At 42.3% G+C, this 22,123-nt stretch overlaps 1 protein-coding gene across 32 annotated transcripts in view; it reads left to right on the top strand.

Annotated features, from left to right (window-relative positions):
* LOC110498787 (neurexin-1a) overlaps nt 1–22,123 on the top strand; it is a 560,879-nt gene that overhangs the window by 237,362 nt on the left and 301,394 nt on the right. The gene's annotated exons all lie outside the window — the stretch shown is intronic.

Below are 22,123 nucleotides of genomic sequence, written 5' to 3'. Positions count from 1 at the left end.
AGTATCTGGAGCATCAGCATTTTTAGGTTCGATTACAGGCTCAAAATGGCCAGAAATAAAGACCTTTCTTTTGAAACTCGTCAGTCTATTTTTGTTCTGAGAAATGAAGGTTATTCCATGTGAGAAATTGCCAAGAAACTGAAGATCTCGTACAACGCTGTGTACTACTCCCTTCACAGACAAGCGCAAACTGGCTCGAACCAGAATAGAACGAGGAGTGGGATGCCCCGGTGCACAACTGAGCAAGAGGACATTTACATTAGAGTGTCTAGTTTGAGAAACAGACGCCTCACTAGTCCTCAACTGGCAGCAAAACACCAGTCTCAACGTCAACATTGAAGAGGCGACTCTGGGATGCTGGCCTTCTAGGCAGAGTTGCAAAGAAAAAGCCATATCTCAGACTGGCCAATAAAAAGAAAAGAATAAGATGGGCAAAATAACACAGACACTGGAACTCTGCCTAGAAGGCCAGCATCCCGGAGTCGCCTCTTCACTGTTGACGTTGAGACTGGTAGAATAACTGTTTCTGACTCATATCGATGCCACATAGGCTGTTTTCAAAGGGATTCTTTACTTTCTAAAGGCAGCTAAAGAAATGTTTGAGTTTGATACAATTCCATCAATTGCGTTCCAGCCATTACTATGAGCCCGTCCCACCACCCTCATATGATGTGTGGTTGTGCGTACGTGGGAATATGTCTCTGTATATGTCTGTGTGTGTGTGTGTGTGTGTGTGTGTGTGTGTGTGTGTGTGTGTGTGTGTGTGTGTGTGTGTGTGTGTGTGTGCGTGCACGTGTGTGCGTGCGTGCGTGCGTGCATGTGTGTGTGTGTGTTTGTGCATGTGTGTATGGGTGTGCAGCTAGCAGGCAGAAAGAGCTGTCAGAAGAATTAGCCTTCACATCTCCATGCATGGTGTACCATACCACCCGGTGGCTAAACACAGCTACTGCATATGGTGTGGGAGGAGGAGCAACGCAAACACACAAACATGAACACGCACACACACACACACACACACAAGGGAAAAGAGGCAGAGGAAAAGGAGGGAGGAGAAGAAGAAGGGAAACGAGCAACGAGCGATGCCGCAGCGAGACCCATTTTGAATAGCAGAAGACACACACACACTGCATTCACCACCCAGTCTGTCATTCACCATGAGATGTGCCTGTACTGCACTGCACCTTGCCTACCATATGGGTACACATACAGACACACACAAATGCACAAATGTACACAGACACAGTCTGCCCCTTCCCTACCATCTGGGCACCCACCTCCACCTCCGCTCTCTCTCTGCTACAACAATATTTAATACAATATCTAATTACCAACTGAAATTGGATGGATTAGAGAGAGAAGCAATGAGGGGAGGGCATTTAGGATGTGTTCAGGAGGACATTTCAGATGCATTACGGAGGACATTTAGGATGCATTCAGGAGAAAATGTAGGATGCATTCAGGAGGAAATTTAGGATGCATTCAGGAGGACATTTAGGATGTATTCAGGTGGACATTTAGGATATATTCAGGAGGACATTAAGGATGCATTCAGGAGGACATTTAGGATGCATTCAGGAGGACATTTAGGATGTGTTCAGGAGGACATTTAGGATGTGTTAAGTGCGACATTTAGGATGTGTTCAGGAGTACATTTAGAATGTGTTCAGTAGGACATTTAGGATGTGTAGGAGGACATTTAGGATGTGTTCATGAGGACATTTAGGATGCATTCAGGAGGACATTTAGGATGTGTTCAGGAGGACATGTAGAATGTGTTCAGTAGGACATTTAGGATGTGTTCAGGAGTACATTTATGATGTGTTCAGGAGGACATGTAGGATATGTTCAGGAGGACATGTAGGATGTGTTAAGTAGGACATTTAGGATGTTTTCAGGAGTACATTTAGGATGTGTTCAGTAGGACATTTAGGATGTGTTCAGTAGGACATTTAGGATGTGTTCAGGAGTACATTTAGAATGTGTTCAGGAGTACATTTAGAATGTGTTCAGGAGGACATGTAGGATTTGTTCAGGAGGACATGTAGGATGTGTTCAGGTGGACATTTAGGATGTGTTCAGGAGAAAATTGAGGATGTGTTAAGTGCGACATTTAGGATGTGTTCAGTAGGATATTTAGGATGTATAGGAGGACATTTAGGATGTGTTCATGAGAACATTTAGGATGTGTTAAGTGCGACATTTAGGATGTGTTCAGGAGTACATGTAGAATGTGTTCAGGTGGACATTTAGGATGTGTTCAGGAGGACATTAAGGATGCATTCAGGAGAACATTTAGGATGCATTCAGGAGGACATTTAGGATGTGTTCAGGAGGACATTTAGGATGTGTTAAGTGCGACATTTAGGATGTGTTCAGGAGTACATTTAGAATGTGTTCAGTAGGACATTTAGGATGTGTAGGAGGACATTTAGGATGTGTTCATGAGGACATTTAGGATGCATTCAGGAGGACATTTATGATGTGTTCAGGAGGACATGTAGAATGTGTTCAGTAGGACATTTAGGATGTGTTCAGGAGTACATTTATGATGTGTTCAGTAGGACATCTAGGATGCATTCAGGAGGACATTTAGGATGTGTTCAGGAGGACATGTAGAATGTGTTCAGTAGGACATTTGGGATGTGCTAAGTAGGACATTTAGGATGTTTTCAGGAGTACATATAGGATGTGTTCAGTAGGACATTTAGTATGTGTTCAGGAGGACATTTCGGATGTGTTCAGGAGTACATTTAGAATGTGTTCAGGAGTACATTTAGAATGTGTTCAGGAGGACATGTAGGATATGTTCAGGAGGACATGTAGGATGTGTTCAGGTGGACATTTAGGATGTGTTCAGGAGAAAATTGAGGATGTGTTAAGTGCAACATTTAGGATGTGTTCAGTATTATATTTAGGATGTGTAGGAGGACATTTAGGATGTGTTCATGAGGACATTTAGGATGTGTTAAGTGCGACATTTAGGATGTGTTCAGGAGTACATGTAGAATGTGTTCAGTAGAACATTTAGGATGTGTAGGAGGACATTTAGGATGTGTTCATGAGGACATGTATGATGTGTTCAGGAGTACATTTATGATGTGTTCAGGAGGACATGTAGGATATGTTTAGGAGGACGTGTAGGATGTGTTAAGTAGGACATTTATGATGTGTTCAGGAGTACATTTAGAATGTGTTCAGGAGTACATTTCGGATGTGTTCAGAGGTACATTTAGAATGTGTTCAGGAGGAGATTTAGGATGTGTTCAGGAGGACATTTAGGATGTGTTCAGGAGGACATTTAGGATGTATTCAGGTGGACGTTTAGGATGTGTTCAGGAGGACATGTAGAATGCGTTCAGGAGGACATGTAGGATGTGTTCAGGAGGACATGTAGGATGCGTTCAGGAGGACATGTAGGATGTGTTCAGGAGGACATGTAGGATGTGTTCAGGAGGACATTTAGGATGTGTTCAGGAGGAGATTTAGGATGTGTTAAGTGCGACATTTTGGATGTGTTCAGGAGGACATTTCGGATGCATTCAGGAGAAAATTTAGGATGCATTCAGGAGGACATTTAGGATGTGTTCAGGAGGACATGTAGGATGTATTAAGTAGGACATTTATGATGTGTTCAGGAGTACATTTAGGATTTGTTCAGGAGGACATGTAGGATGTGTTCAGTAGGACATTTAGGATGTTTTCAGGAGTACATTTAGGATGTGTTCAGTAGGACATTTAGGATGTGTTCAGGAGGACATTTCAGATGTGTTCAGGAGGACATGTAGGATGCGTTCAGGAGGACATTTAGGATGTGTTCAGCAGGACATGTAGGATGTGTTCAGGAGGACATGTAGGATGTGTTCAGGAGGACATTTAGGATGTGTTCAGGAGATAATTTAGGATGTGTTAAGTGCGACATTTAGGATGTGTTCAGGAGTACATTTAGAATGTGTTCAGTAGGACATTTAGGATGTGTTCAGTAGGACATTTAGGATGTGTTCAGTAGGACATTTATGATGTGTCCAGGAGTACATTTAGGAGGTGTTCAGGAGGAGATGTAGGATGTGTTCAGTAGGACATTTAGGATGTGTTCAGGAGGACATGTATGATGTGTGCAGGAGGACATGTAGGATATGTTCAGGAGGACATGTAGGATGTGTTAAGTAGGACATTTATGATGTGTTCAGGAGTACATGTAGGATGCGTTCAGGAGGACATTTAGGATGTGTTCAGGAGGACATGTAGGATATGTTCAGGAGGACATGTAGGATGTGTTAAGTAGTACATTTATGATGTGTTCAGGAGTACATTTAGGATTTGTTCAGGAGGACATGTAGGATGTGTTCAGTAGGACATTTAGGATGTGTTCAGGAGGACATTTCAGATGTGTTCAGAAGTACATTAAGAATGTGTTCAGGAGTACATTTAGAATGTGTTCAGGAGGACATGTAGGGTGCGTTCAGGAGGACATTTAGGATGTGTTCAGGAGGACATGTAGGATGTGTTCAGGAGGACATGTAGGATGTGTTCAGGAGGACATTTAGGATGTGTTCAGGAGATAATTTAGGATGTGTTAAGTGCGACATTTAGGATGTGTTCAGGAGTACATTTAGAATGTGTTCAGTAGGACATTTAGGATGTGTAGGAGGACATTTAGGATGTGTTCAGTAGGACATTCATGATGTGTCCAGGAGTACATTTAGGTGTTCAGGAGGACATGTAGGATGTGTTCACTAGGACATTTAGGATGTTTTCAGGAGTACATTTAGAATGTGTTCAGTAGGACATGTAGGATGCGTTCAGGAGGACATTTAGGATGTGTTCAGGAGGACATGTAGGATGTGTTCAGGAGGACATGTAGGATGTGTTCAGGTGGACATTTAGGCTGTGTTCAGGAGAAAATTTAGGATGTGTTAAGTGCAACATTTAGGATGTGTTCTGGAGTACATTTAGAATGTGTTCAGTAGGACATTTAGGATGTGTTCAGGAGGACATTTAGGATGTGTTAGGTGCGACATTTAGGATGTGTTCAGGAGTACATGTAGAATGTGTTCAGTATAACATTTAGGATGTGTTCATGAGGACATTTAGGATGTGTTCATGAGGACATTTAGGATGTGTTCAGGAGGACATGTAGGATGTGTTCAGGAGTAGATTCATGATGTGTTCAGGAGGACATGTAGGATATGTTCAGGAGGACATGTAGGATGTGTTAAGTAGCACATTTATGATGTGTTCAGGAGTACATGTAGGATGCGTTCAGGAGGACATTTAGGATGTGTTCAGGAGGACATGTAGGATATGTTCAGGAGGACATGTAGGATGTGTTAAGTAGGACATTTATGATGTGTTCAGGAGTACATTTAGGATTTGTTCAGGAGGACATGTAGGATGTGTTCAGTAGGACATTTAGGATGTTTTCAGGAGTACATTTAGGATGTGTTCAGTAGGACATTTAGGATGTGTTCAGGAGGACATTTCAGATGTGTTCAGAAGTACATTAAGAATGTGTTCAGGAGTACATTTAGAATGTGTTCAGGAGGACATGTAGGATGCGTTCAGGAGGACATTTAGGATGTGTTCAGGAGGACATGTAGGATGTGTTCAGGAGGACATGTAGGATGTGTTCAGGAGGACATTTAGGATGTGTTCAGGAGATAATTTAGGATGTGTTCAGTAGGACATTTAGGATGTGTAGGAGGACATTTAGGATGTGTTCAGTAGGACATTTATGATGTGTCCAGGAGTACATTTAGGAGGTGTTCAGGAGGACATGTAGGATGTGTTCAGTAGGACATTTAGGATGTTTTCAGGAGTACATTTAGAATGTGTTCAGGAGGACATGTGGGATGCGTTCAGGAGGACATTTAGGATGTGTTCAGGAGGACATGTAGGATGTGTTCAGGAGGACATGTAGGATGTGTTCAGGTGGACATTTAGGATGTGTTCAGGAGAAAATGTAGGATGTGTTCTGGAGTACATTTAGAATGTGTTCATGAGGACATTTAGCATGTGTTCATGAGGACATTTAGGATGTGTTCAGGAGGACATGTAGGATGTGTTCAGGAGTAGATTCATGATGTGTTCAGGAGGACATGTAGGATATGTTCAGGAGGACATGTAGGATGTGTTAAGTAGGACATTTATGATGTGTTCAGGAGTACATTTAGAATGTGTTCAGTAGGACATTTAGGATGTGTAGGAGTACATTTAGGATGTGTTCAGGACATTTAGGATGTGTTCAGGAGTACATGTAGGCTGTGTTCAGTAGGACATTTAGGATGTGTTCAGGAATACATTTAGAATGTGTTCAGGAGTACATTTAGGATGCATTCAGGAGGACATTTAGGATGTGTTCAGGAGGACATGTAGGATATGTTCAGGAGGACATGTAGGATGTGTTAAGTAGTGCATTTATGTTGTATTCAGGAGTACATTTAGAATGTGTTCAGTTGGACATTTAGGATGTGTAGGAGGACATGTAGGATGTGTTCAGGAGTACATTTATGATGTGTTCAGGAGGACATGTAGGATATGTTCAGGGGGACATGTAGGATGTGTTAAGTAGGACATTTATGATGTGTTCAGGAGTACATTTATGATCTGTTCAGTAGGACATTTAGGATGTGTTCAGGAGTACATGTAGGATGTGTTCAGTAGGACATGTAGGATGTGTTCAGGAGGACATTTAGGATGTTTTAAGTGCGACATTTAGGATATATTCAGGAGTACATGTAGAATGTGTTCAGTAGGACATTTAGGATGTGTAGAAGGAAATTTAGGATGTGTTCATGAGGACTTTTAGGATGCATTCAGGAGGACATTTAGGATGTGTTCAGGAGGACATGTAGGATATGTTCAGGAGGACATGTAGGATGTGTTAAGTAGTACATTTATGTTGTGTTCAGGAGTACATTTAGGATGTGTTCAGGAGGACATGTAGGATATGTTCAGTAGGACATTTAGGATGTTTTCAGGAGTACATTTAGGATGTGTTCAGTAGGACATTTAGGATGTGTCCAGGAGGACATTTCGGATGTGTTCAGGAGTACATTTAGAATGTGTTCAGGAGGACATGTAGGATGCGTTCAGGAGGACAGTTAGGATGTGTTCAGGGGGACATGTAGGATATGTTCAGGAGGACATGTAGGATGTGTTAAGTAGGACATTTATGATGTGTTCAGGAGTACATTTAGAATGTGTTCAGTAGGACATTTAGGATGTGTAGGAGTACATTTAGGATGTGTTCAGGACATTTAGGATGTGTTCAGGAGTACATGTAGGATGTGTTCAGTAGGACATTTAGGATGTTTTCAGGAGTACATTTAGGCTGTGTTCAGTAGGACATTTAGGATGTGTTCAGGAGGACATTTAGGATGTGTTCAGGAATACATTTAGAATGTGTTCAGGAGTACATTTAGAATGTGTTCAGGACGACATGTAGGGTGTGTTCAGGAGGACATTTAGGATGTGTTAAGTGCGACATTTAGGATGTGTTCAGGAGTACATTTAGAATGTGTTCAGTAGGACATTTAGGATGTGTAGGAGGACATTTAGGATGTGTTCAGGAGGACATGTAGGATGTGTTCAGGAGGACATTTAGGATGTGTAGGAGGAAATTTAGGATGTGTTCATGAGGACATTTAGGATGCATTCAGGAGGACATTTAGGATGTGTTCAGGAGGACATGTAGGATATGTTCAGGAGGACATGTAGGATGTGTTAAGTAGTGCATTTATGTTGTATTCAGGAGGACATTTAGGATGTGTTCAGGAGGACATGTAGGATATGTTCAGGAGGACATGTAGGATGTGTTAAGTAGTACATTTATGTTGTGTTCAGGAGTACATTTAGGATGTGTTCAGGAGGACATGTAGGATATGTTCAGTAGGACATTTAGGATGTTTTCAGGAGTACATTTAGGATGTGTTCAGTAGGACATTTAGGATGTGTCCAGGAGGACATTTCGGATGTGTTCAGGAGTACATTTAAAATGTGTTCAGGAGGACATGTAGGATGCATTCAGGAGGACAGTTAGGATGTGTTCAGGGGGACATGTAGGATGTGTTGAGGAGGACATTTAGGATGTGTTCAGGAGAACATTTAGGATGTGTAGGAGGACATTTAGGATGTGTTCATGAGGACATGTATGATATGTTCAGGAGTACATTTCGGATGTGTAGGAGGACATTTAAGATGTGTTCATGAGGACATGTATGATATGTTCAGGAGTACATTTCGGATGTGTTCAGGAGTACATTTAGAATGTGTTCAGGAGTACATTTAGAATGTGTTCAGGAGGACATGTAGGATGCGTTCAGGTGGATATTTAGGATGTGTTCAGGAGGACATGTAGGATGTGTTCAGGAGGACATGTAGGATGTGTTCAGGAGGACATTTAGGATGTGTTCAGGAGAAAATTTAGGATGTTTTAAGTGCGACATTTAGGATGTGTTCAGGAGTACATTTAGAATGTGTTCAGTAGGACATTTAGGATGCGTTCAGGAGGACAATTAGGATGTGTTCAGGAGGACATTTAGGATGTGTTCAGGAGAAAATTTAGGATGTGTTAAGTGCGACATTTAGGATGTGTTCAGGAGTACATTTAGAATGTGTTCAGTAGGACATTTAGGATGTGTAGGAGGACATTTAGGATGTGTTCATGAGGACATTTAAGATGGATTTGGAGGACATTTAGGATGTGTTCAGGAGGACATGTAGGATGTGTTCAGGAGGACATTTATGATGTGTTAAGTAGGACATTTAGGATATTTTCAGGAATACATTTACGATGTGTTCAGGAGGACATGTATGATATGTTCAGGAGGACATGTAGGATGCGTTCAGGAGGACATTTAGAATGTGTTCAGGAGTACATTTAGAATGTGTTCAGTAGGACATTTAGGATGTGTAGGAGGACATTTAGGATGTGTTCAGGAGGATATTATGATGTGTTCAGGAGGACATTTAGGATGTGTTAAGTGCGACATTTAGGATGTGTTCAGGAGTACATTTAGAATGTGTTCAGTAGGACATTTAGGGTGTGTAGGAGGACATTTAGGATGTGTTCATGAGGACATTTAGGATGCATTCAGGAGGAATTTAGGATGTGTTCAGGAGGACATGTAGGATGTGTTCAGTAGGACATTTAGGATGTGTTCAGGAATACATATTTGATGTGTTCAGGAGGACATGTATGATATTTTCAGGAGGACATGTAGGATGTGTTAAGTAGGACATTTATGATGTGTTCAGGAGTACATTTAGGATGTGTTCAGGAGGACATGTAGGATGTGTTCAGTAGGACATTTAGGATGTTTTCAGGAGTACATTTAGGATGTGTTCAGGAGGACATGTAGGATGTGTTCAGTAGGACATTTAGGATGTTTTCAGGAGTACATTTAGGATGTGTTCAGTAGGACATTTAGGATGTGTCCAGGAGGACATTTCGGATGTGTTCAGGAGTACATTTAGAATGTGTTCAGGAGGACATGTAGGATGCGTTCAGGAGGACATTTAGGATGTGTTCAGGGGGACATGTAGGATGTGTTGAGGAGGACATTTAGGATGTGTTCAGGAGAAAATTTTGGATGTGTTAAGTGCGACATTTAGGATGTGTTCAGGAGTACATTTAGAATGTGTTCAGTAAAACATTTAGGATGTGTAGGAGGACATTTAGGATGTGTTCATGAGGACATGTATGATATGTTCAGGAGTACATTTCGGATGTGTTCTGGAGTACATTTAGAATGTGTTCAGGAGTACATTTAGAATGTGTTCAGGAGGACATGTAGTTTGCGTTCCGGTGGACATTTAGGGTTTTTTCAGGAGGACATGTAGGATGTGTTCAGGAGGACATGTAGGATGTATTCAGGAGGACATTTAGGATGTGTTCAGGAGAAAATGTAGGATGTGTTAAGTGCGACATTTAGGATGTGTTCAGGAGTACATTTAGAATGTGTTCAGTAGGACATTTAGGATGTTTTCAGGAGTACATTTACGATGTGTTCAGGAGGACATGTATGATATGTTCAGGAGGACATGTAGGATGCGTTCAGGAGGACATTTAGAATGTGTTCAGGAGGACATTTAGGATGTGTAGGAGGACATTTAGGATGTGTTCAGGAGGATATTGTGATGTGTTCAGGAGGACATTTAGGATGTGTTCAGGAGAAAATGTAGGATGTGTTAAGTGCGACATTTATGATGTGTTCAGGAGTACATTTAGGATGTGTTCAGGAGGACATGTAGGATGTGTTCAGTAGGACATTTAGGATGTTTTCAGGAGTACATTTACGATGTGTTCAGGAGGACATGTATGATATGTTCAGGAGGACATGTAGGATGCGTTCAGGAGGACATTTAGAATGTGTTCAGGAGTACATTTAGAATGTGTTCAGCAGGACATTTAGGATGTGTAGGAGGACATTTAGGATGTGTTCAGGAGGATATTGTGATGTGTTCAGGAGGACATTTAGGATGTGTTCAGGAGAAAATTTAGGATGTGTTAAGTGCAACATTTAAGATGCATTCAGGAGGACATTTAGGATGTGTTCAGGAGGACATGTAGGATGTGTTCAGGAGGACATTTATGATGTGTTAAGTAGGACATTTATGATGTGTTCAGGAGTACATTTAGGATGTGTTCAGGAGGACATGTAGGATGTGTTCAATAGGACATTTAGGATGTTTTCAGGAGTACATTTACGATGTGTTCAGGAGGACATGTATGATATGTTCAGGAGGACATGTAGGATGCGTTCAGGAGGACATTTAGAATGTGTTCAGGAGTACATTTAGAATGTGTTCAGTAGGACATTTAGGATGTGTAGGAGGACATTTAGGATGTGTTCATGAGGACATTTAGGATGCATTCAGGAGGAATTTAGGATGTGTTCAGGAGGACGTTTAGGATGTGTTAAGTGCGACATTTAGGATGTGTTCAGGAGTACTTTTAGAATGTGTTCAGTAGGACATTTAGGATGTGTAGGAGGACATTTAGGATGTGTTCATGAGGACATTTAGGATGCATTCAGGAGGAATTTAGGATGTGTTCAGGAGGACATGTAGGATGTGTTCAGTAGGACATTTAGGATGTGTTCAGGAGTACATATTTGATGTGTTCAGGAGGACATGTATGATATTTTCAGGAGGACATGTAGGATGTGTTAAGTAGGACATTTATGATGTGTTCAGGAGTACATTTAGGATGTGTTCAGGAGGACATTTAGGATGTGTTCAGGAGGACATTTGGTATGTGTTCTGGAGGACATTTAAGAAACTTTCAGGAGGACATTTAGGATGAGTTCAGGAGGACATTTAGGATGTGTTCATGAGTACATTTAGGATACGTTCAGGACAACATTTGGGATGAGTTCAGGAGGACATTTGGGATGCGTTCAAGCCGGGAAAGATAAAATTGATGTCTGCTTAATTTAAACCTTTTCCTAAAATGTGTGTGTGTGTGTGTGTGTGTGTGTGTGGTTGTTTGGACAGTGTAGTGTAGTCTCCTCTACAGTGAGAGGACATGACAGTGCCATATCCTGACAGTGGTCTTCTACAGGCAGCAGGGCTCAGATAAAGCTGTTTTACAGACTCAGCTCCAGGCAGGGGGAGCGCCACATTAGATTTTGGCCCAGGATAATAGCCACCTCTCTGGCCTTGGAACTGGCAATATTCTCCATGTCTCTCCATGTTTCCATCAATCTGTTGATAATGATAGATTTAAAAAATCCAATGAACCAGCATATATCTCTATCTCTTCCCCCCCCCTCTCTCCCCTCTCTCTCTCTCTCTCTCTCTCTCTCCTCTCTCTCTCTCGCTCTCTCTCTGCTCCTCTCTCTCTGTCAATCTTTCCACCAAGTTGGCATGTTGTTTCTATCTTCTCTAAATTTACCAGCCTGTCTGTCTACTCCCTCCTTCCTCAGTAGTGTACACTAAGATATTCAGACTGAGTGGTCTGGAGAAACACTGGAGGATGGAGACATAAGATATTCAGAGACAGGGGTCTGGAGAAACACTGCAGAATGGAGACATGAGATATTCAGAGACAGGGGTCTGGAGAAACACTGCAGAATGGAGGCATAAGATATTCAGAGACAGGGGTCTGGAGAAACACTGCAGAATGGAGACATAAGATATTCAGAGACAGGGGTCTGGAGAAACACTGGAGGATGGAGACATAAGATATTCAGAGACAGGGGTCTGGAGAAACACTGCAGAATGGAGACATGAGATATTCAGAGACAGGGGTCTGGAGAAACACTGCAGAATGGAGACATAAGATATTCAGAGACAGGGGTCTGGAGAAACACTGGAGGATGGAGACATGAGATATTCAGAGCCAGGGGTCTGGAGAAACACTGGAGGATGGAGACATGAGATATTCAGACTGAGTGGTCTGGAGAAACACTGGAGGATGGAGACATGAGATATTCAGAGACAGGGGTCTGGAGAAACACTGCAGAATGGAGACATGAGATATTCAGACTGAGGGGTCTGGAGAAACACTGGAGGATAGAGACATGAGCTATTCAGAGACAGGGGTCTGGAGAAACACTGGAGGATGGAGACATAAGATATTCAGAGACAGGGGTCTGGAGAAACACTGGAGGATGGAGACATGAGCTATTCAGAGACAGGGGTCTGGAGAAACACTGCAGAATGGAGACATGAGATATTCAGAGACAGGGGTCTGGAGAAACACTGCAGAATGGAGACATGAGCTATTCAGAGACAGGGGTATGGAGAAACACTGCAGAATGGAGACATGAGATATTCAGACTGAGGGGTCTGGAGAAACACAGGAGGATGTAGACATGGGATAATCAGAGACAGGGGTCTGGAGAAACACTGAAGGATGGAGACATAAGATATTCAGAGACAGGGGTCTGGAGAAACACTGGAGGATGGAGACATGAGCTATTCAGAGACAGGGGTCTGGAGAAACACTGCAGAATGGAGACATGAGATATTCAGACTGAGGGGTCTGGAGAAACACTGGAGGATGGAGACATGAGATAATCAGAGACAGGGGTCTGGAGAAACACTGGAGGATGGAGACATAAGATATTCAGAGACAGGGGTCTGGAGAAACACTGGAGGATGGAGACATGAGATATTCAGAGACAGGGGTCTGGAGACACACTGGAGGATGGAGACATGAGATATTCAGACTGAGTGGTCTGGAGAAACACTGGAGGATGGAGACATGAGATAATCAGAGACAGGGGTCTGGAGAAACACTGGAAGATGGAGACATGAGATATTCAGAGACAGGGGTCTGGAGAAACACTGGAGGATGGAGACATAAGATATTCAGAGACAGGGGTCTGGAGAAACACTGCAGAATGGAGACATGAGATATTCAGAGACAGGGGTCTGGAGAAAAACTGGAGGATGGAGACATGAGATATTCAGAGACAGGGGTCTGGAGAAACACTGGAGGATGGAGACATGAGATATTCAGAGACAGGGGTCTGGAGAAACACTGCAGAATGGAGACATGAGATATTCAGAGACAGGGGTCTGGAGAAAAACTGGAGGATGGAGACATGAGATATTCAGAGACAGGGGTCTGGAGAAACACTGCAGAATGGAGACATGAGATATTCAGAGACAGGGGTCTGGAGAAACACTGGAGGATGGAGACATGAGATATTCAGAGACAGGGGTCTGGAGAAACACTGGAGGATGGAGACATGAGATATTCAGACTGAGTGGTCTGGAAAAACACTGGAGGATGGAGACATGAGATATTCAGAGACATGGGTCTGGAGAAACACTGCAGAATGGAGACATGAGATATTCAGAGACAGGGGTCTGGAGAAACACTGGAGGATGGAGACATGAGATATTCAGAGACAGGAGTCTGGAGAAACACTGCAGAATGGAGACATGAGATATTCAGAGACAGGGGTCTGGAGAAACACTGCAGAATGGAGACAAGAGATATTCAGAGACAGGGGTCTGGAGAAACACTGCAGAATGGAGACATGAGATATTCAGACTGAGGGGTCTGGAGAAACACTGGAGGATGGAGACATGAGATAATCAGAGACAGGGGTCTGGAGAAACACTGGAGGATGGAGACATGAGATATTCAGAGACAGGGGTCTGGAGAAACACTGCAGAATGGAGACATGAGATATTCAGAGACAGGGGTCTGGAGAAACACTGGAGAATGGAGACCAGTGGCATTTATTCATGGATGCCAAGGGAAGCCAGTCTTCCTAAAACAATTGACCCCCCCCCCCCCCCCAAAAAAAAGAAAATGACCCCCCCCCCCCAAAAAAAAAAAAGAATACAAATAAAAACATGTATACATTTTTCGTCTCTGTGTTTCATAATTTTCCTTCAATTTGAGACGGAATGTATCTCACAGGAGAAAGCATCTGAGCGAGCCAAACAGGCCCCTCTATGTCTCTACATGTTGGCCATCCATCTGATGCTGTCTGGTCCAAGTGAGTATGACATTGTTGCCGCCTGTAGCATTGAAAGCAAGGGAAGCCAGCGAGCATCTGACCTCCCTTGACAAAAAATGTATAAAATAATTGCCAATCAGCGTTGAGCTAAACTGAGCGAGCTCAACTGTGAATGGTCCTGGCGCACCAAAAGAAAGTGTAAAGGGAAGCCAGCTTGGATTTGGCGTCTCTCCTAGCAGATCCCATTGAGAGCATATGTCATTGACAGAAAATGTTGAATTGTTGCATCTCCTTGTGTTGTTGTCCTCCGGTGGCCAGCTAGCTAAAATTGGCCCTTTCCTAAATTAGCTACGGATAGAGATATGGATTTGGACTTGAGCTTTTACTTAATTCTCCGTACTGGACAATGATTATAATGATAATTCTGATCCAACCATTAATTCATACACTGTTGAGCCCCTGGCTTGAGAGGATGGAAGTTCAATATGTAGCTAGATTTAGAAGACTAATGTTAACTAGCTAATATTGCCCATGAATGGAAGTTAGGCTAGTGAGCAAGCATTTTAGCCAGGTAACCTAGGACATGATGGAGAGGCGGATGGAATTGGCATTTCTCTGCAAGTAGGGTGATTCAACATGTTTTTCTACTTGCACGAACGCGCACAGACGCACACACTCAGACGTACACAGAAACCATGGACAGTCAAATCATATTTAGCTTAAGTTGATTGACTAAATTGTTTTTGTTATCTTTTAGTTGTCACTGTATTAGACTAAGCAGAGGTGATTTGATGATGTTGAAGTTGAAAAGGTGCTGGAATAGTGGAGGCAGCTTCTGTTTTCTTTGCGACTTGCGGTAACTCTCTGTGGTCCTAAATCAATAGTTGTTTAGTGGTCCGAAAATGTCAGAAACATTAACTTGCTCGACCCTGCTGTATGTCATGTAACTGTCTGTTACTGTACATTCAAATGCATTTTGGACTTCACTGGACCGGTTTTGTGATAAAAAGGTGTGGTTGAATTTATTCTACCACTGTGTCTCCTTTTTGTCTCTGCCTTCAGGCCTATATATCACGGGTGGAGGGGGGGCTTGGCTTCCCCAGTGATTTTACCCATGCACCGCTACTGCTGGAGACATAAGATATTCAGAGACATGGGTTTGGAGAAAGCATGGAGACATAGGCAGGCTGAATAATGAATGATGCCTGTGGTCCAATTCTTGCTGTTTGTTATGAATGTTGAACATACATTTCTCCAAAGGCCCTTGGCGTCTGTAATTTGGCGATACTTTAATTGGATTGGGTAGATCAGGCCTGGTGGTGCTATAGGGGTGGCTGTGACATGTGGGTGACAACTTGGCTCGCCCTCTTGCAAACCTCCACTCAAGGGAGGAAGGTGAGAGAGATGCGGGGGGTGGGGGGGGGGGGAATGATAGAGAGGGAAGAGAGAGAGGAGAGGGTGGAGAGGGACCTCAACTATCTCCCCCTTGTTAAGATTACTGCCTAATTTGTTTCTCTAGAGCAGTCTGTCCCCTAGCTAGATGTTGTTGCCTCCTCCTTGTTTTCGTCTGTAAATCAAGAGAGCGTGAGGTGTCATACACACACACACACTTACAAAACAGCGAGAATAGATGCTAACCATATTGTCCTCCACACCTCTTCCTCTCCTCCCCTTAACAGGTTCTGCTTGTCTTAAAGCAGGCAGTGAGTTGGTCGCTACTTGCTCCGTTTCAGCTCCAATCCCCCTGCTTTATTTTGATATTACACATGGTTGTGTGCCATTAAAAATGAAGTGAGTGCTGCTCCAACAATGGTTGTTTGACAGGTGCCCACTTTGCATTTGATAATGATGCTCTCACATGTCAGATTTCATATTTCCACATCGTTCTCAGAATTTCTTATTTACGCTACTAACTGTCTGACAGCCTGTTATACGCATCTCAACAGAGACGACAGCGTCCTAGGACGTGTCCCAAATGACACCCTATTTAGTGCACTACTTTTGACCAGCACCTATCAACAATAGTGCACTGTATAAGGAATAAGGTGCCATTTGGGACAAATCCCTGGATGAGATCCAATGTTTATGAATTTATTCAGATTGTGATTTCACACAGATTGTGATTACTTGTTTTGATCTAGCTAGGGCTGACAAAGGCCCAGTATTAGAGTACAGAGCACCATTGTGTAACTCTACAATTCTCTGTAATTGTGAAAGAACTCATAGGCATTCTCGACACAAGTAAACATCACATGAATCATTTGGATTGTTGTCTATGGCTTGCCGTAGACATAGAGGAAAAGGAGAATACCTGTGGTCATTATGGTCACATGTACAGTAGGATATATTCATTCAGGTCTAGGTCAATACAATGTACCACAGATGTATGAATATAAATACTATGACATGGCAATTTCACAGGTCATATGGACAGCTAATCCAATAGGACATTGAGGGGGAAAAGTGTGAGTGAGGAAGGACTTGACTTAAACATGGTTAGGGCCTGTACCTGGTACCATGTACCATGTAGAGAGGAGACATCTGATAGAGAGGAGATGTGAGCAGACAGAGATGAGTGACTGCAGAAACTTCTGCTCTCTCTCTCTCTCTCTCTCTCTCTCTCTCTCTCTCGCTCTCTCTCTCTCTCTCTATCCCTTCTTTCTCTCCCTCTCTCTCTCCCTTATTGTTCTCTCTCCCCTCTTGCTATCTCTCTCTCTCTCTCTCTCTCTCTCTCTCTCTCTCTCTCACTATCTCTCTCTCTCTCTCTATCCCTTCTTTCTCTCCCTCTTTCTCTCCCTTATTGTTCTCTCTCCCCTCTTGCTCTCTCTCTCTCTCTCTCTCATTATCTCTCTCTCTCTCCTCTCTATCCCTTCTTTCTCTCCCTCTCTCTCCCTTATCGTTCTCTCTTTCTATCTCTCTCTCTTTCTCTGTCTTCTCTCTCCCTTCTGTCTCTCTCTCTCTCTCTCTCTCCCTTTTCTTTCTCTCGCCCCTCTTTATCTCTCTTTCTCTCTCTCGCTCTCTCTGTACCTTCCTGGAGTGACTCAAAGTGAATGCGAGATAGTTACCATGGTGAAGAGGATAAAGGTCTATCTTTTTGGCTGAGGTGAGAGATAGCGTCTAACTTCAAGAAAGGGGAATCAGGACAATTTAGGAAAGTGCTGCGAAAAGGAGAGAATATCAGATTTGCGATTTAAGTATAATAAACAATCCCATTGGAAAGTAGACCTGCATGTTATGTCCCTTGCAGACTTCCACACACTGCCTAATTTCACTTACTAGCCCATCCAAACAGCGTTCATGTTGTAACGGGTCATTTCTAGCAGTAATAATACCCATCTTTATCCCATTCATACCCTCTGTCAGAGGTTGTCACTAATATTTCTGAGGTCACAAAGTCAAATTGATTCATACATGATATCAAATGGATTCACACATGATATTTAAGATAGCCTACTATTAATATGGACCATCAAGCTATGTCATTCTCTATTTTAGGACTTGGGGGTATCAGAAACAAATGTGTAAAAAATAATTTGATGAATCTGGCATTGTTTCCATTATCTAAAATCAGGTAGGCTAATACCAAATTTCAGTCTGAATTAAGTATATTCTTTGGAGTAATTGAAATGCATCAGAAAGGGAATGGAAAGTTCAGAAAAACATTGGGGATGATGATAATCATTGAGCAATCTCTGTGTATGATCTTTTGTGAGAATCAATTCATTTCCCAGAGTGATTCTCATCACTGTCCTTTCTAACTAGTCCTGCTCAGCTTGGGTGTGTTGTAGATGGAAACACGTACGTGTTCCTGAGAGTCTTATCTTTCAGGCATGGGTTATAGTCGCTAATAGCTCCAACCGTTCCGAGGGTAGGCGCATTATATTTTTACAATCAAATCAAATCTAATTTTATTTGTCACATGCACAAAAAGCAACAGGTGTAGAGCTTACCGTGAAGTGCTTACTTACTTACGCATAGCTAATAAACAGCAAGTGGCAGCAGTGTAAAAACAAAGGGGGGTGGGTGTCAATGTAAATAGTCTGGTGGCCATTTGATTAATTGTTCAGCAGTTTTGTGGGTAGAAGCTGTAAAGGAGCCTTTTGGTCCTAGACTTGGCGCTCCGGTACCACTTGCCGTGCGGTAGCAGAGAGAACAGTCTATGACTTGGGTAACTGGAGTATTTGATCATTTTTGGGGGCCTTTTGGTCCTAGACTTGGCGCTCCGGTACCACTTGCCGTGCGGTAGCAGAGAGAACAGTCTATGACTTGGGTAACTGGAGTCTTTGGTCCGGGTTATCAAATGTTACCCACGGAACCGCGGTTCTACAAATGAAGCACGCATGCATCACGCAAACACGCACACATAGACACATACACACTTTGCTTTAGCAGCCGGGCGGGAGACAGACAGTTTAGCGGCGAGCCCTCATTTGTCACACTGTCCCTGTCACCTGAAGCGTACCCCAGGATGGGAGGTGGCGAGGGGGAGGAGAGGAGGGGGAAATTGGATTTGGGTGAGGGATTGTGTCAGAGCGGCGGAGTCATCCCATGGGGGATGGATGTGACATGAGGTGTGTTTGACGACGAACCTGTGGTGAGGTGGTGTGCGTGTGTGTGTGTGTGTGTGTGTGTGTGTGTGTGTGTGTGTGTGTGTGTGTGTGTGTGTGTGTGTGTGTGTGTGTGTGTGTGTGTGTGTAACATTGGCATCCAACTATCTCCTCTCATCCCTTACCTCTCCCTCTCTGTCTGTCTGAGGCACTAATCATTTTGTTATTGGGTTCTAGTTTGTTTGGTTACTGGGAATGCTGTTACACCTTCTTCCCTCAGTGTTAAACAATCTGCCCAGCATCGTTCGTTGTACACTAAAAAAGAAGAGTTCCTCAAGGGTTTCGTTGTGAAGGTTGATGGTACTATGTGGAACCAAACAAACCCATAAAAGCTTCTTTGCAATTCAAAAAAGGGTTCTTTCCTCTCTATTAATTATTCAAATGTAGGGGCAGCGGCTCATTCAAATATGTTGGGATGTGGTTTCTGTACAGTTGTTTTTGTGCAACCATGACTGATAGTGTCGTTCCAGTTGATCTAATCTGTTGTGTGAGGCTAGTACATGTTATATTTGACTATAGCCATTGATGGTGTCTTGTGAAAGACTCACGTATGGCCTTGGGAACGGTTGACTAAGCCAGAAGTTGTCAGTTCTCTCATGATGGAGCCCCAGTCACTCCAGAGCTAGCACACTTGATTCAGAATAAGTACCTGTACAAAACAGTTAATCTGATAATACTTGTGGAGTATAAAAATACTTGCTTGATATTTGTTTTCCAGTTTCTTGTAATACTTTGCAAATGTGAAAACTGAAATACTCTATTCATTCCTTTTCCATTTAAGTAGACAGAGCAACCTACAGTAGTGAGTGCATACAGTTCTATACTTTTTCCCTGTGGGAATCAAACCCACAACTCTAGCATTGAAAACACAATGCTCTACCAACTGAGCCACATCATCACAACACATCATCACAAACCACTTGATGTCTCAATGTTCTCAATTACTGTAATGTGCATTGTTTTTCTTCATGGTGATGGAAAGTCTACAGGTACAAACCTAGATGACCAGCCTAGGTACAATATAGTAATGTGCATTTACATTAAGTGGTGTGTAAGGATGTTAAATGAATACTGCACAAAAAGTGGTTGTTTTCCATGTTATTTGAGCGAAACAAATATTTAATTTGTATAGTGTCTTTGCCCATAACTTTGCACCTTTTGATGTAAATGATTGAGGACAGGGTTTTGTTTCTGGATTGCATTCGAATGACATCACAGAGAAAGGGACAGGGCAACAACTCTTACAATTCCAGCTATTGAATACTGCAAGATCCTATTCTTAATGGTCTTCGGGTAAAAGAGAAGAGGACCAAAATGCAGCGTGATGATTATCCATTATTTAACGAGATACTTAAACAACGAACAAAACAAATAACCGACAAAAATCAACGAAGACAAAACAGTCCCGTAACGTGAACACTAACACATAGGAACACTGGTAACAGGAACAATCACCCACAAAATACCCAAAGAATATGGCTGCCTAAATATGGGTCCCAATCAGAGACCACGATAGACAGCTGCCTCTAATTGAGAAGCAATCTTGGCAACCATAGACTTACAAAAACACCTAGATAGGGTACACCCCCATAAACATACAAAACCCCTAGACATGGCAAAAAACACATACAGTGGGGCAAAAAAGTATTTAGTCAGCCACCAGTTGTGCAAGTTCTCCCACTTAAAAAGTTGAGAGAGGCCTGTAATTTTCATCATAGGTACACTTCAACTATGACAGACAAAATGAGAAAAAAAAAATCAGAAAATCACATTGTAGGATTTTTAATGAATTTATTTGCAAATTATGGTGGAAAATAAGTATTTGGTCAATAACAAAAGTTTATCTCAATACTTTGTTATATACCCTTTGTTGACAGAGGTCAAACGTTTTCTGTCCACTTTTTTGCCCCACTGTACATCACCCATGTCACACCCTGACCTAACCAAAATAACAAAGAAAACTAAGAATACCAAGGTCAGAGTGTGACAAGATGCTGACGTTTTTTGGGGCCGGTGCTTTTTTGGGGACCGTGCACTATATATCTGTCCACTAATACTAGTAAAGGCCCAGTGCACTATTTTCGTGATATTATTATTATTATTATATATTTTTTTTCATAAATTATTTTCCTATTAATATTTGTTTTAAAAAATTATGGGGGTGCTGAAGCACCCTCCCCGCCCCTACTATGTTCTTTATAGAACCATTCTCCACAAAGGTTTTATGAAGAACCATACAAAAAATCCTTCAATATAGCTCCAAAAAGGGTTGTAACCATAGCAGAATGCTTTTTGGGTGCTAAATACAGCCCTTTTTTATTGTTCATTATAGAACCTTAGTAATCTGTTATTTATAACACTATACAGGTTCCATTTAGAACCTTATGAGCATGGGTCATTATAGAACCTTTAAAAAAAAATCCATACTGCATAGCACCAAAAAGGGTTCTGCTGTGGTTACAAGTCAAATAACCCTTATGTGGGACTATATAGAACCATTTGTTTTTAGTGTGTAGAGGAAACAGCTGCCTGGGTTCAAATACTATTTGAAATAATTTGAATATAATTTGAGCCCAAGACATAGCCATTCCCCTGTCTTTATACCCCACCTTCATTTTTTGTCTCAAGGTTGATTGACCATTAGTGTGGTGGTGTGGTGGTTTTGCTCTGACTGCAAAACCCTGTAAGGCTGTCTAACCATGTCTCCAAATGGGTCCAGGAGGATCCCTTCAGTCTGAAGAGCCTTTGAGGTTTTGAGACTGTTTATGTATTCAGTCAAGGTCTTGTCACCTTCAAATACATGTGGTGGATGAGCATGGACTTGGAACCTCATGAATATGTACTGGTTGGTGGGAATCTGGGACTGTGCCTGAGAGCGCTTGATCCAAGGCCCTTGGTATAAGCAGCAACAAACATAACCCATGTTGTGCTAATTGTCTGTTTATTTGCAAGTAGAATTGATAGCTGACTTACTTTACTTTGATTTTATAACATAGCAAACAATATATTTATTCATCTCTCTCCTTGCTCTCTCTCCTCTCCCACTACCCTCCTCCTTCTTTCTTCTCCTCCTCTCCTCCTCTTCCCCTTGCT

The sequence above is a fragment of the Oncorhynchus mykiss genome, chromosome 20, assembly GCF_057628025.1.
Source record: "Oncorhynchus mykiss isolate SJ-2025 chromosome 20, ASM5762802v1, whole genome shotgun sequence".
Taxonomy (NCBI): domain Eukaryota; kingdom Metazoa; phylum Chordata; class Actinopteri; order Salmoniformes; family Salmonidae; genus Oncorhynchus; species Oncorhynchus mykiss.
This window is presented reverse-complemented; position numbering and strand designations above follow the sequence as displayed.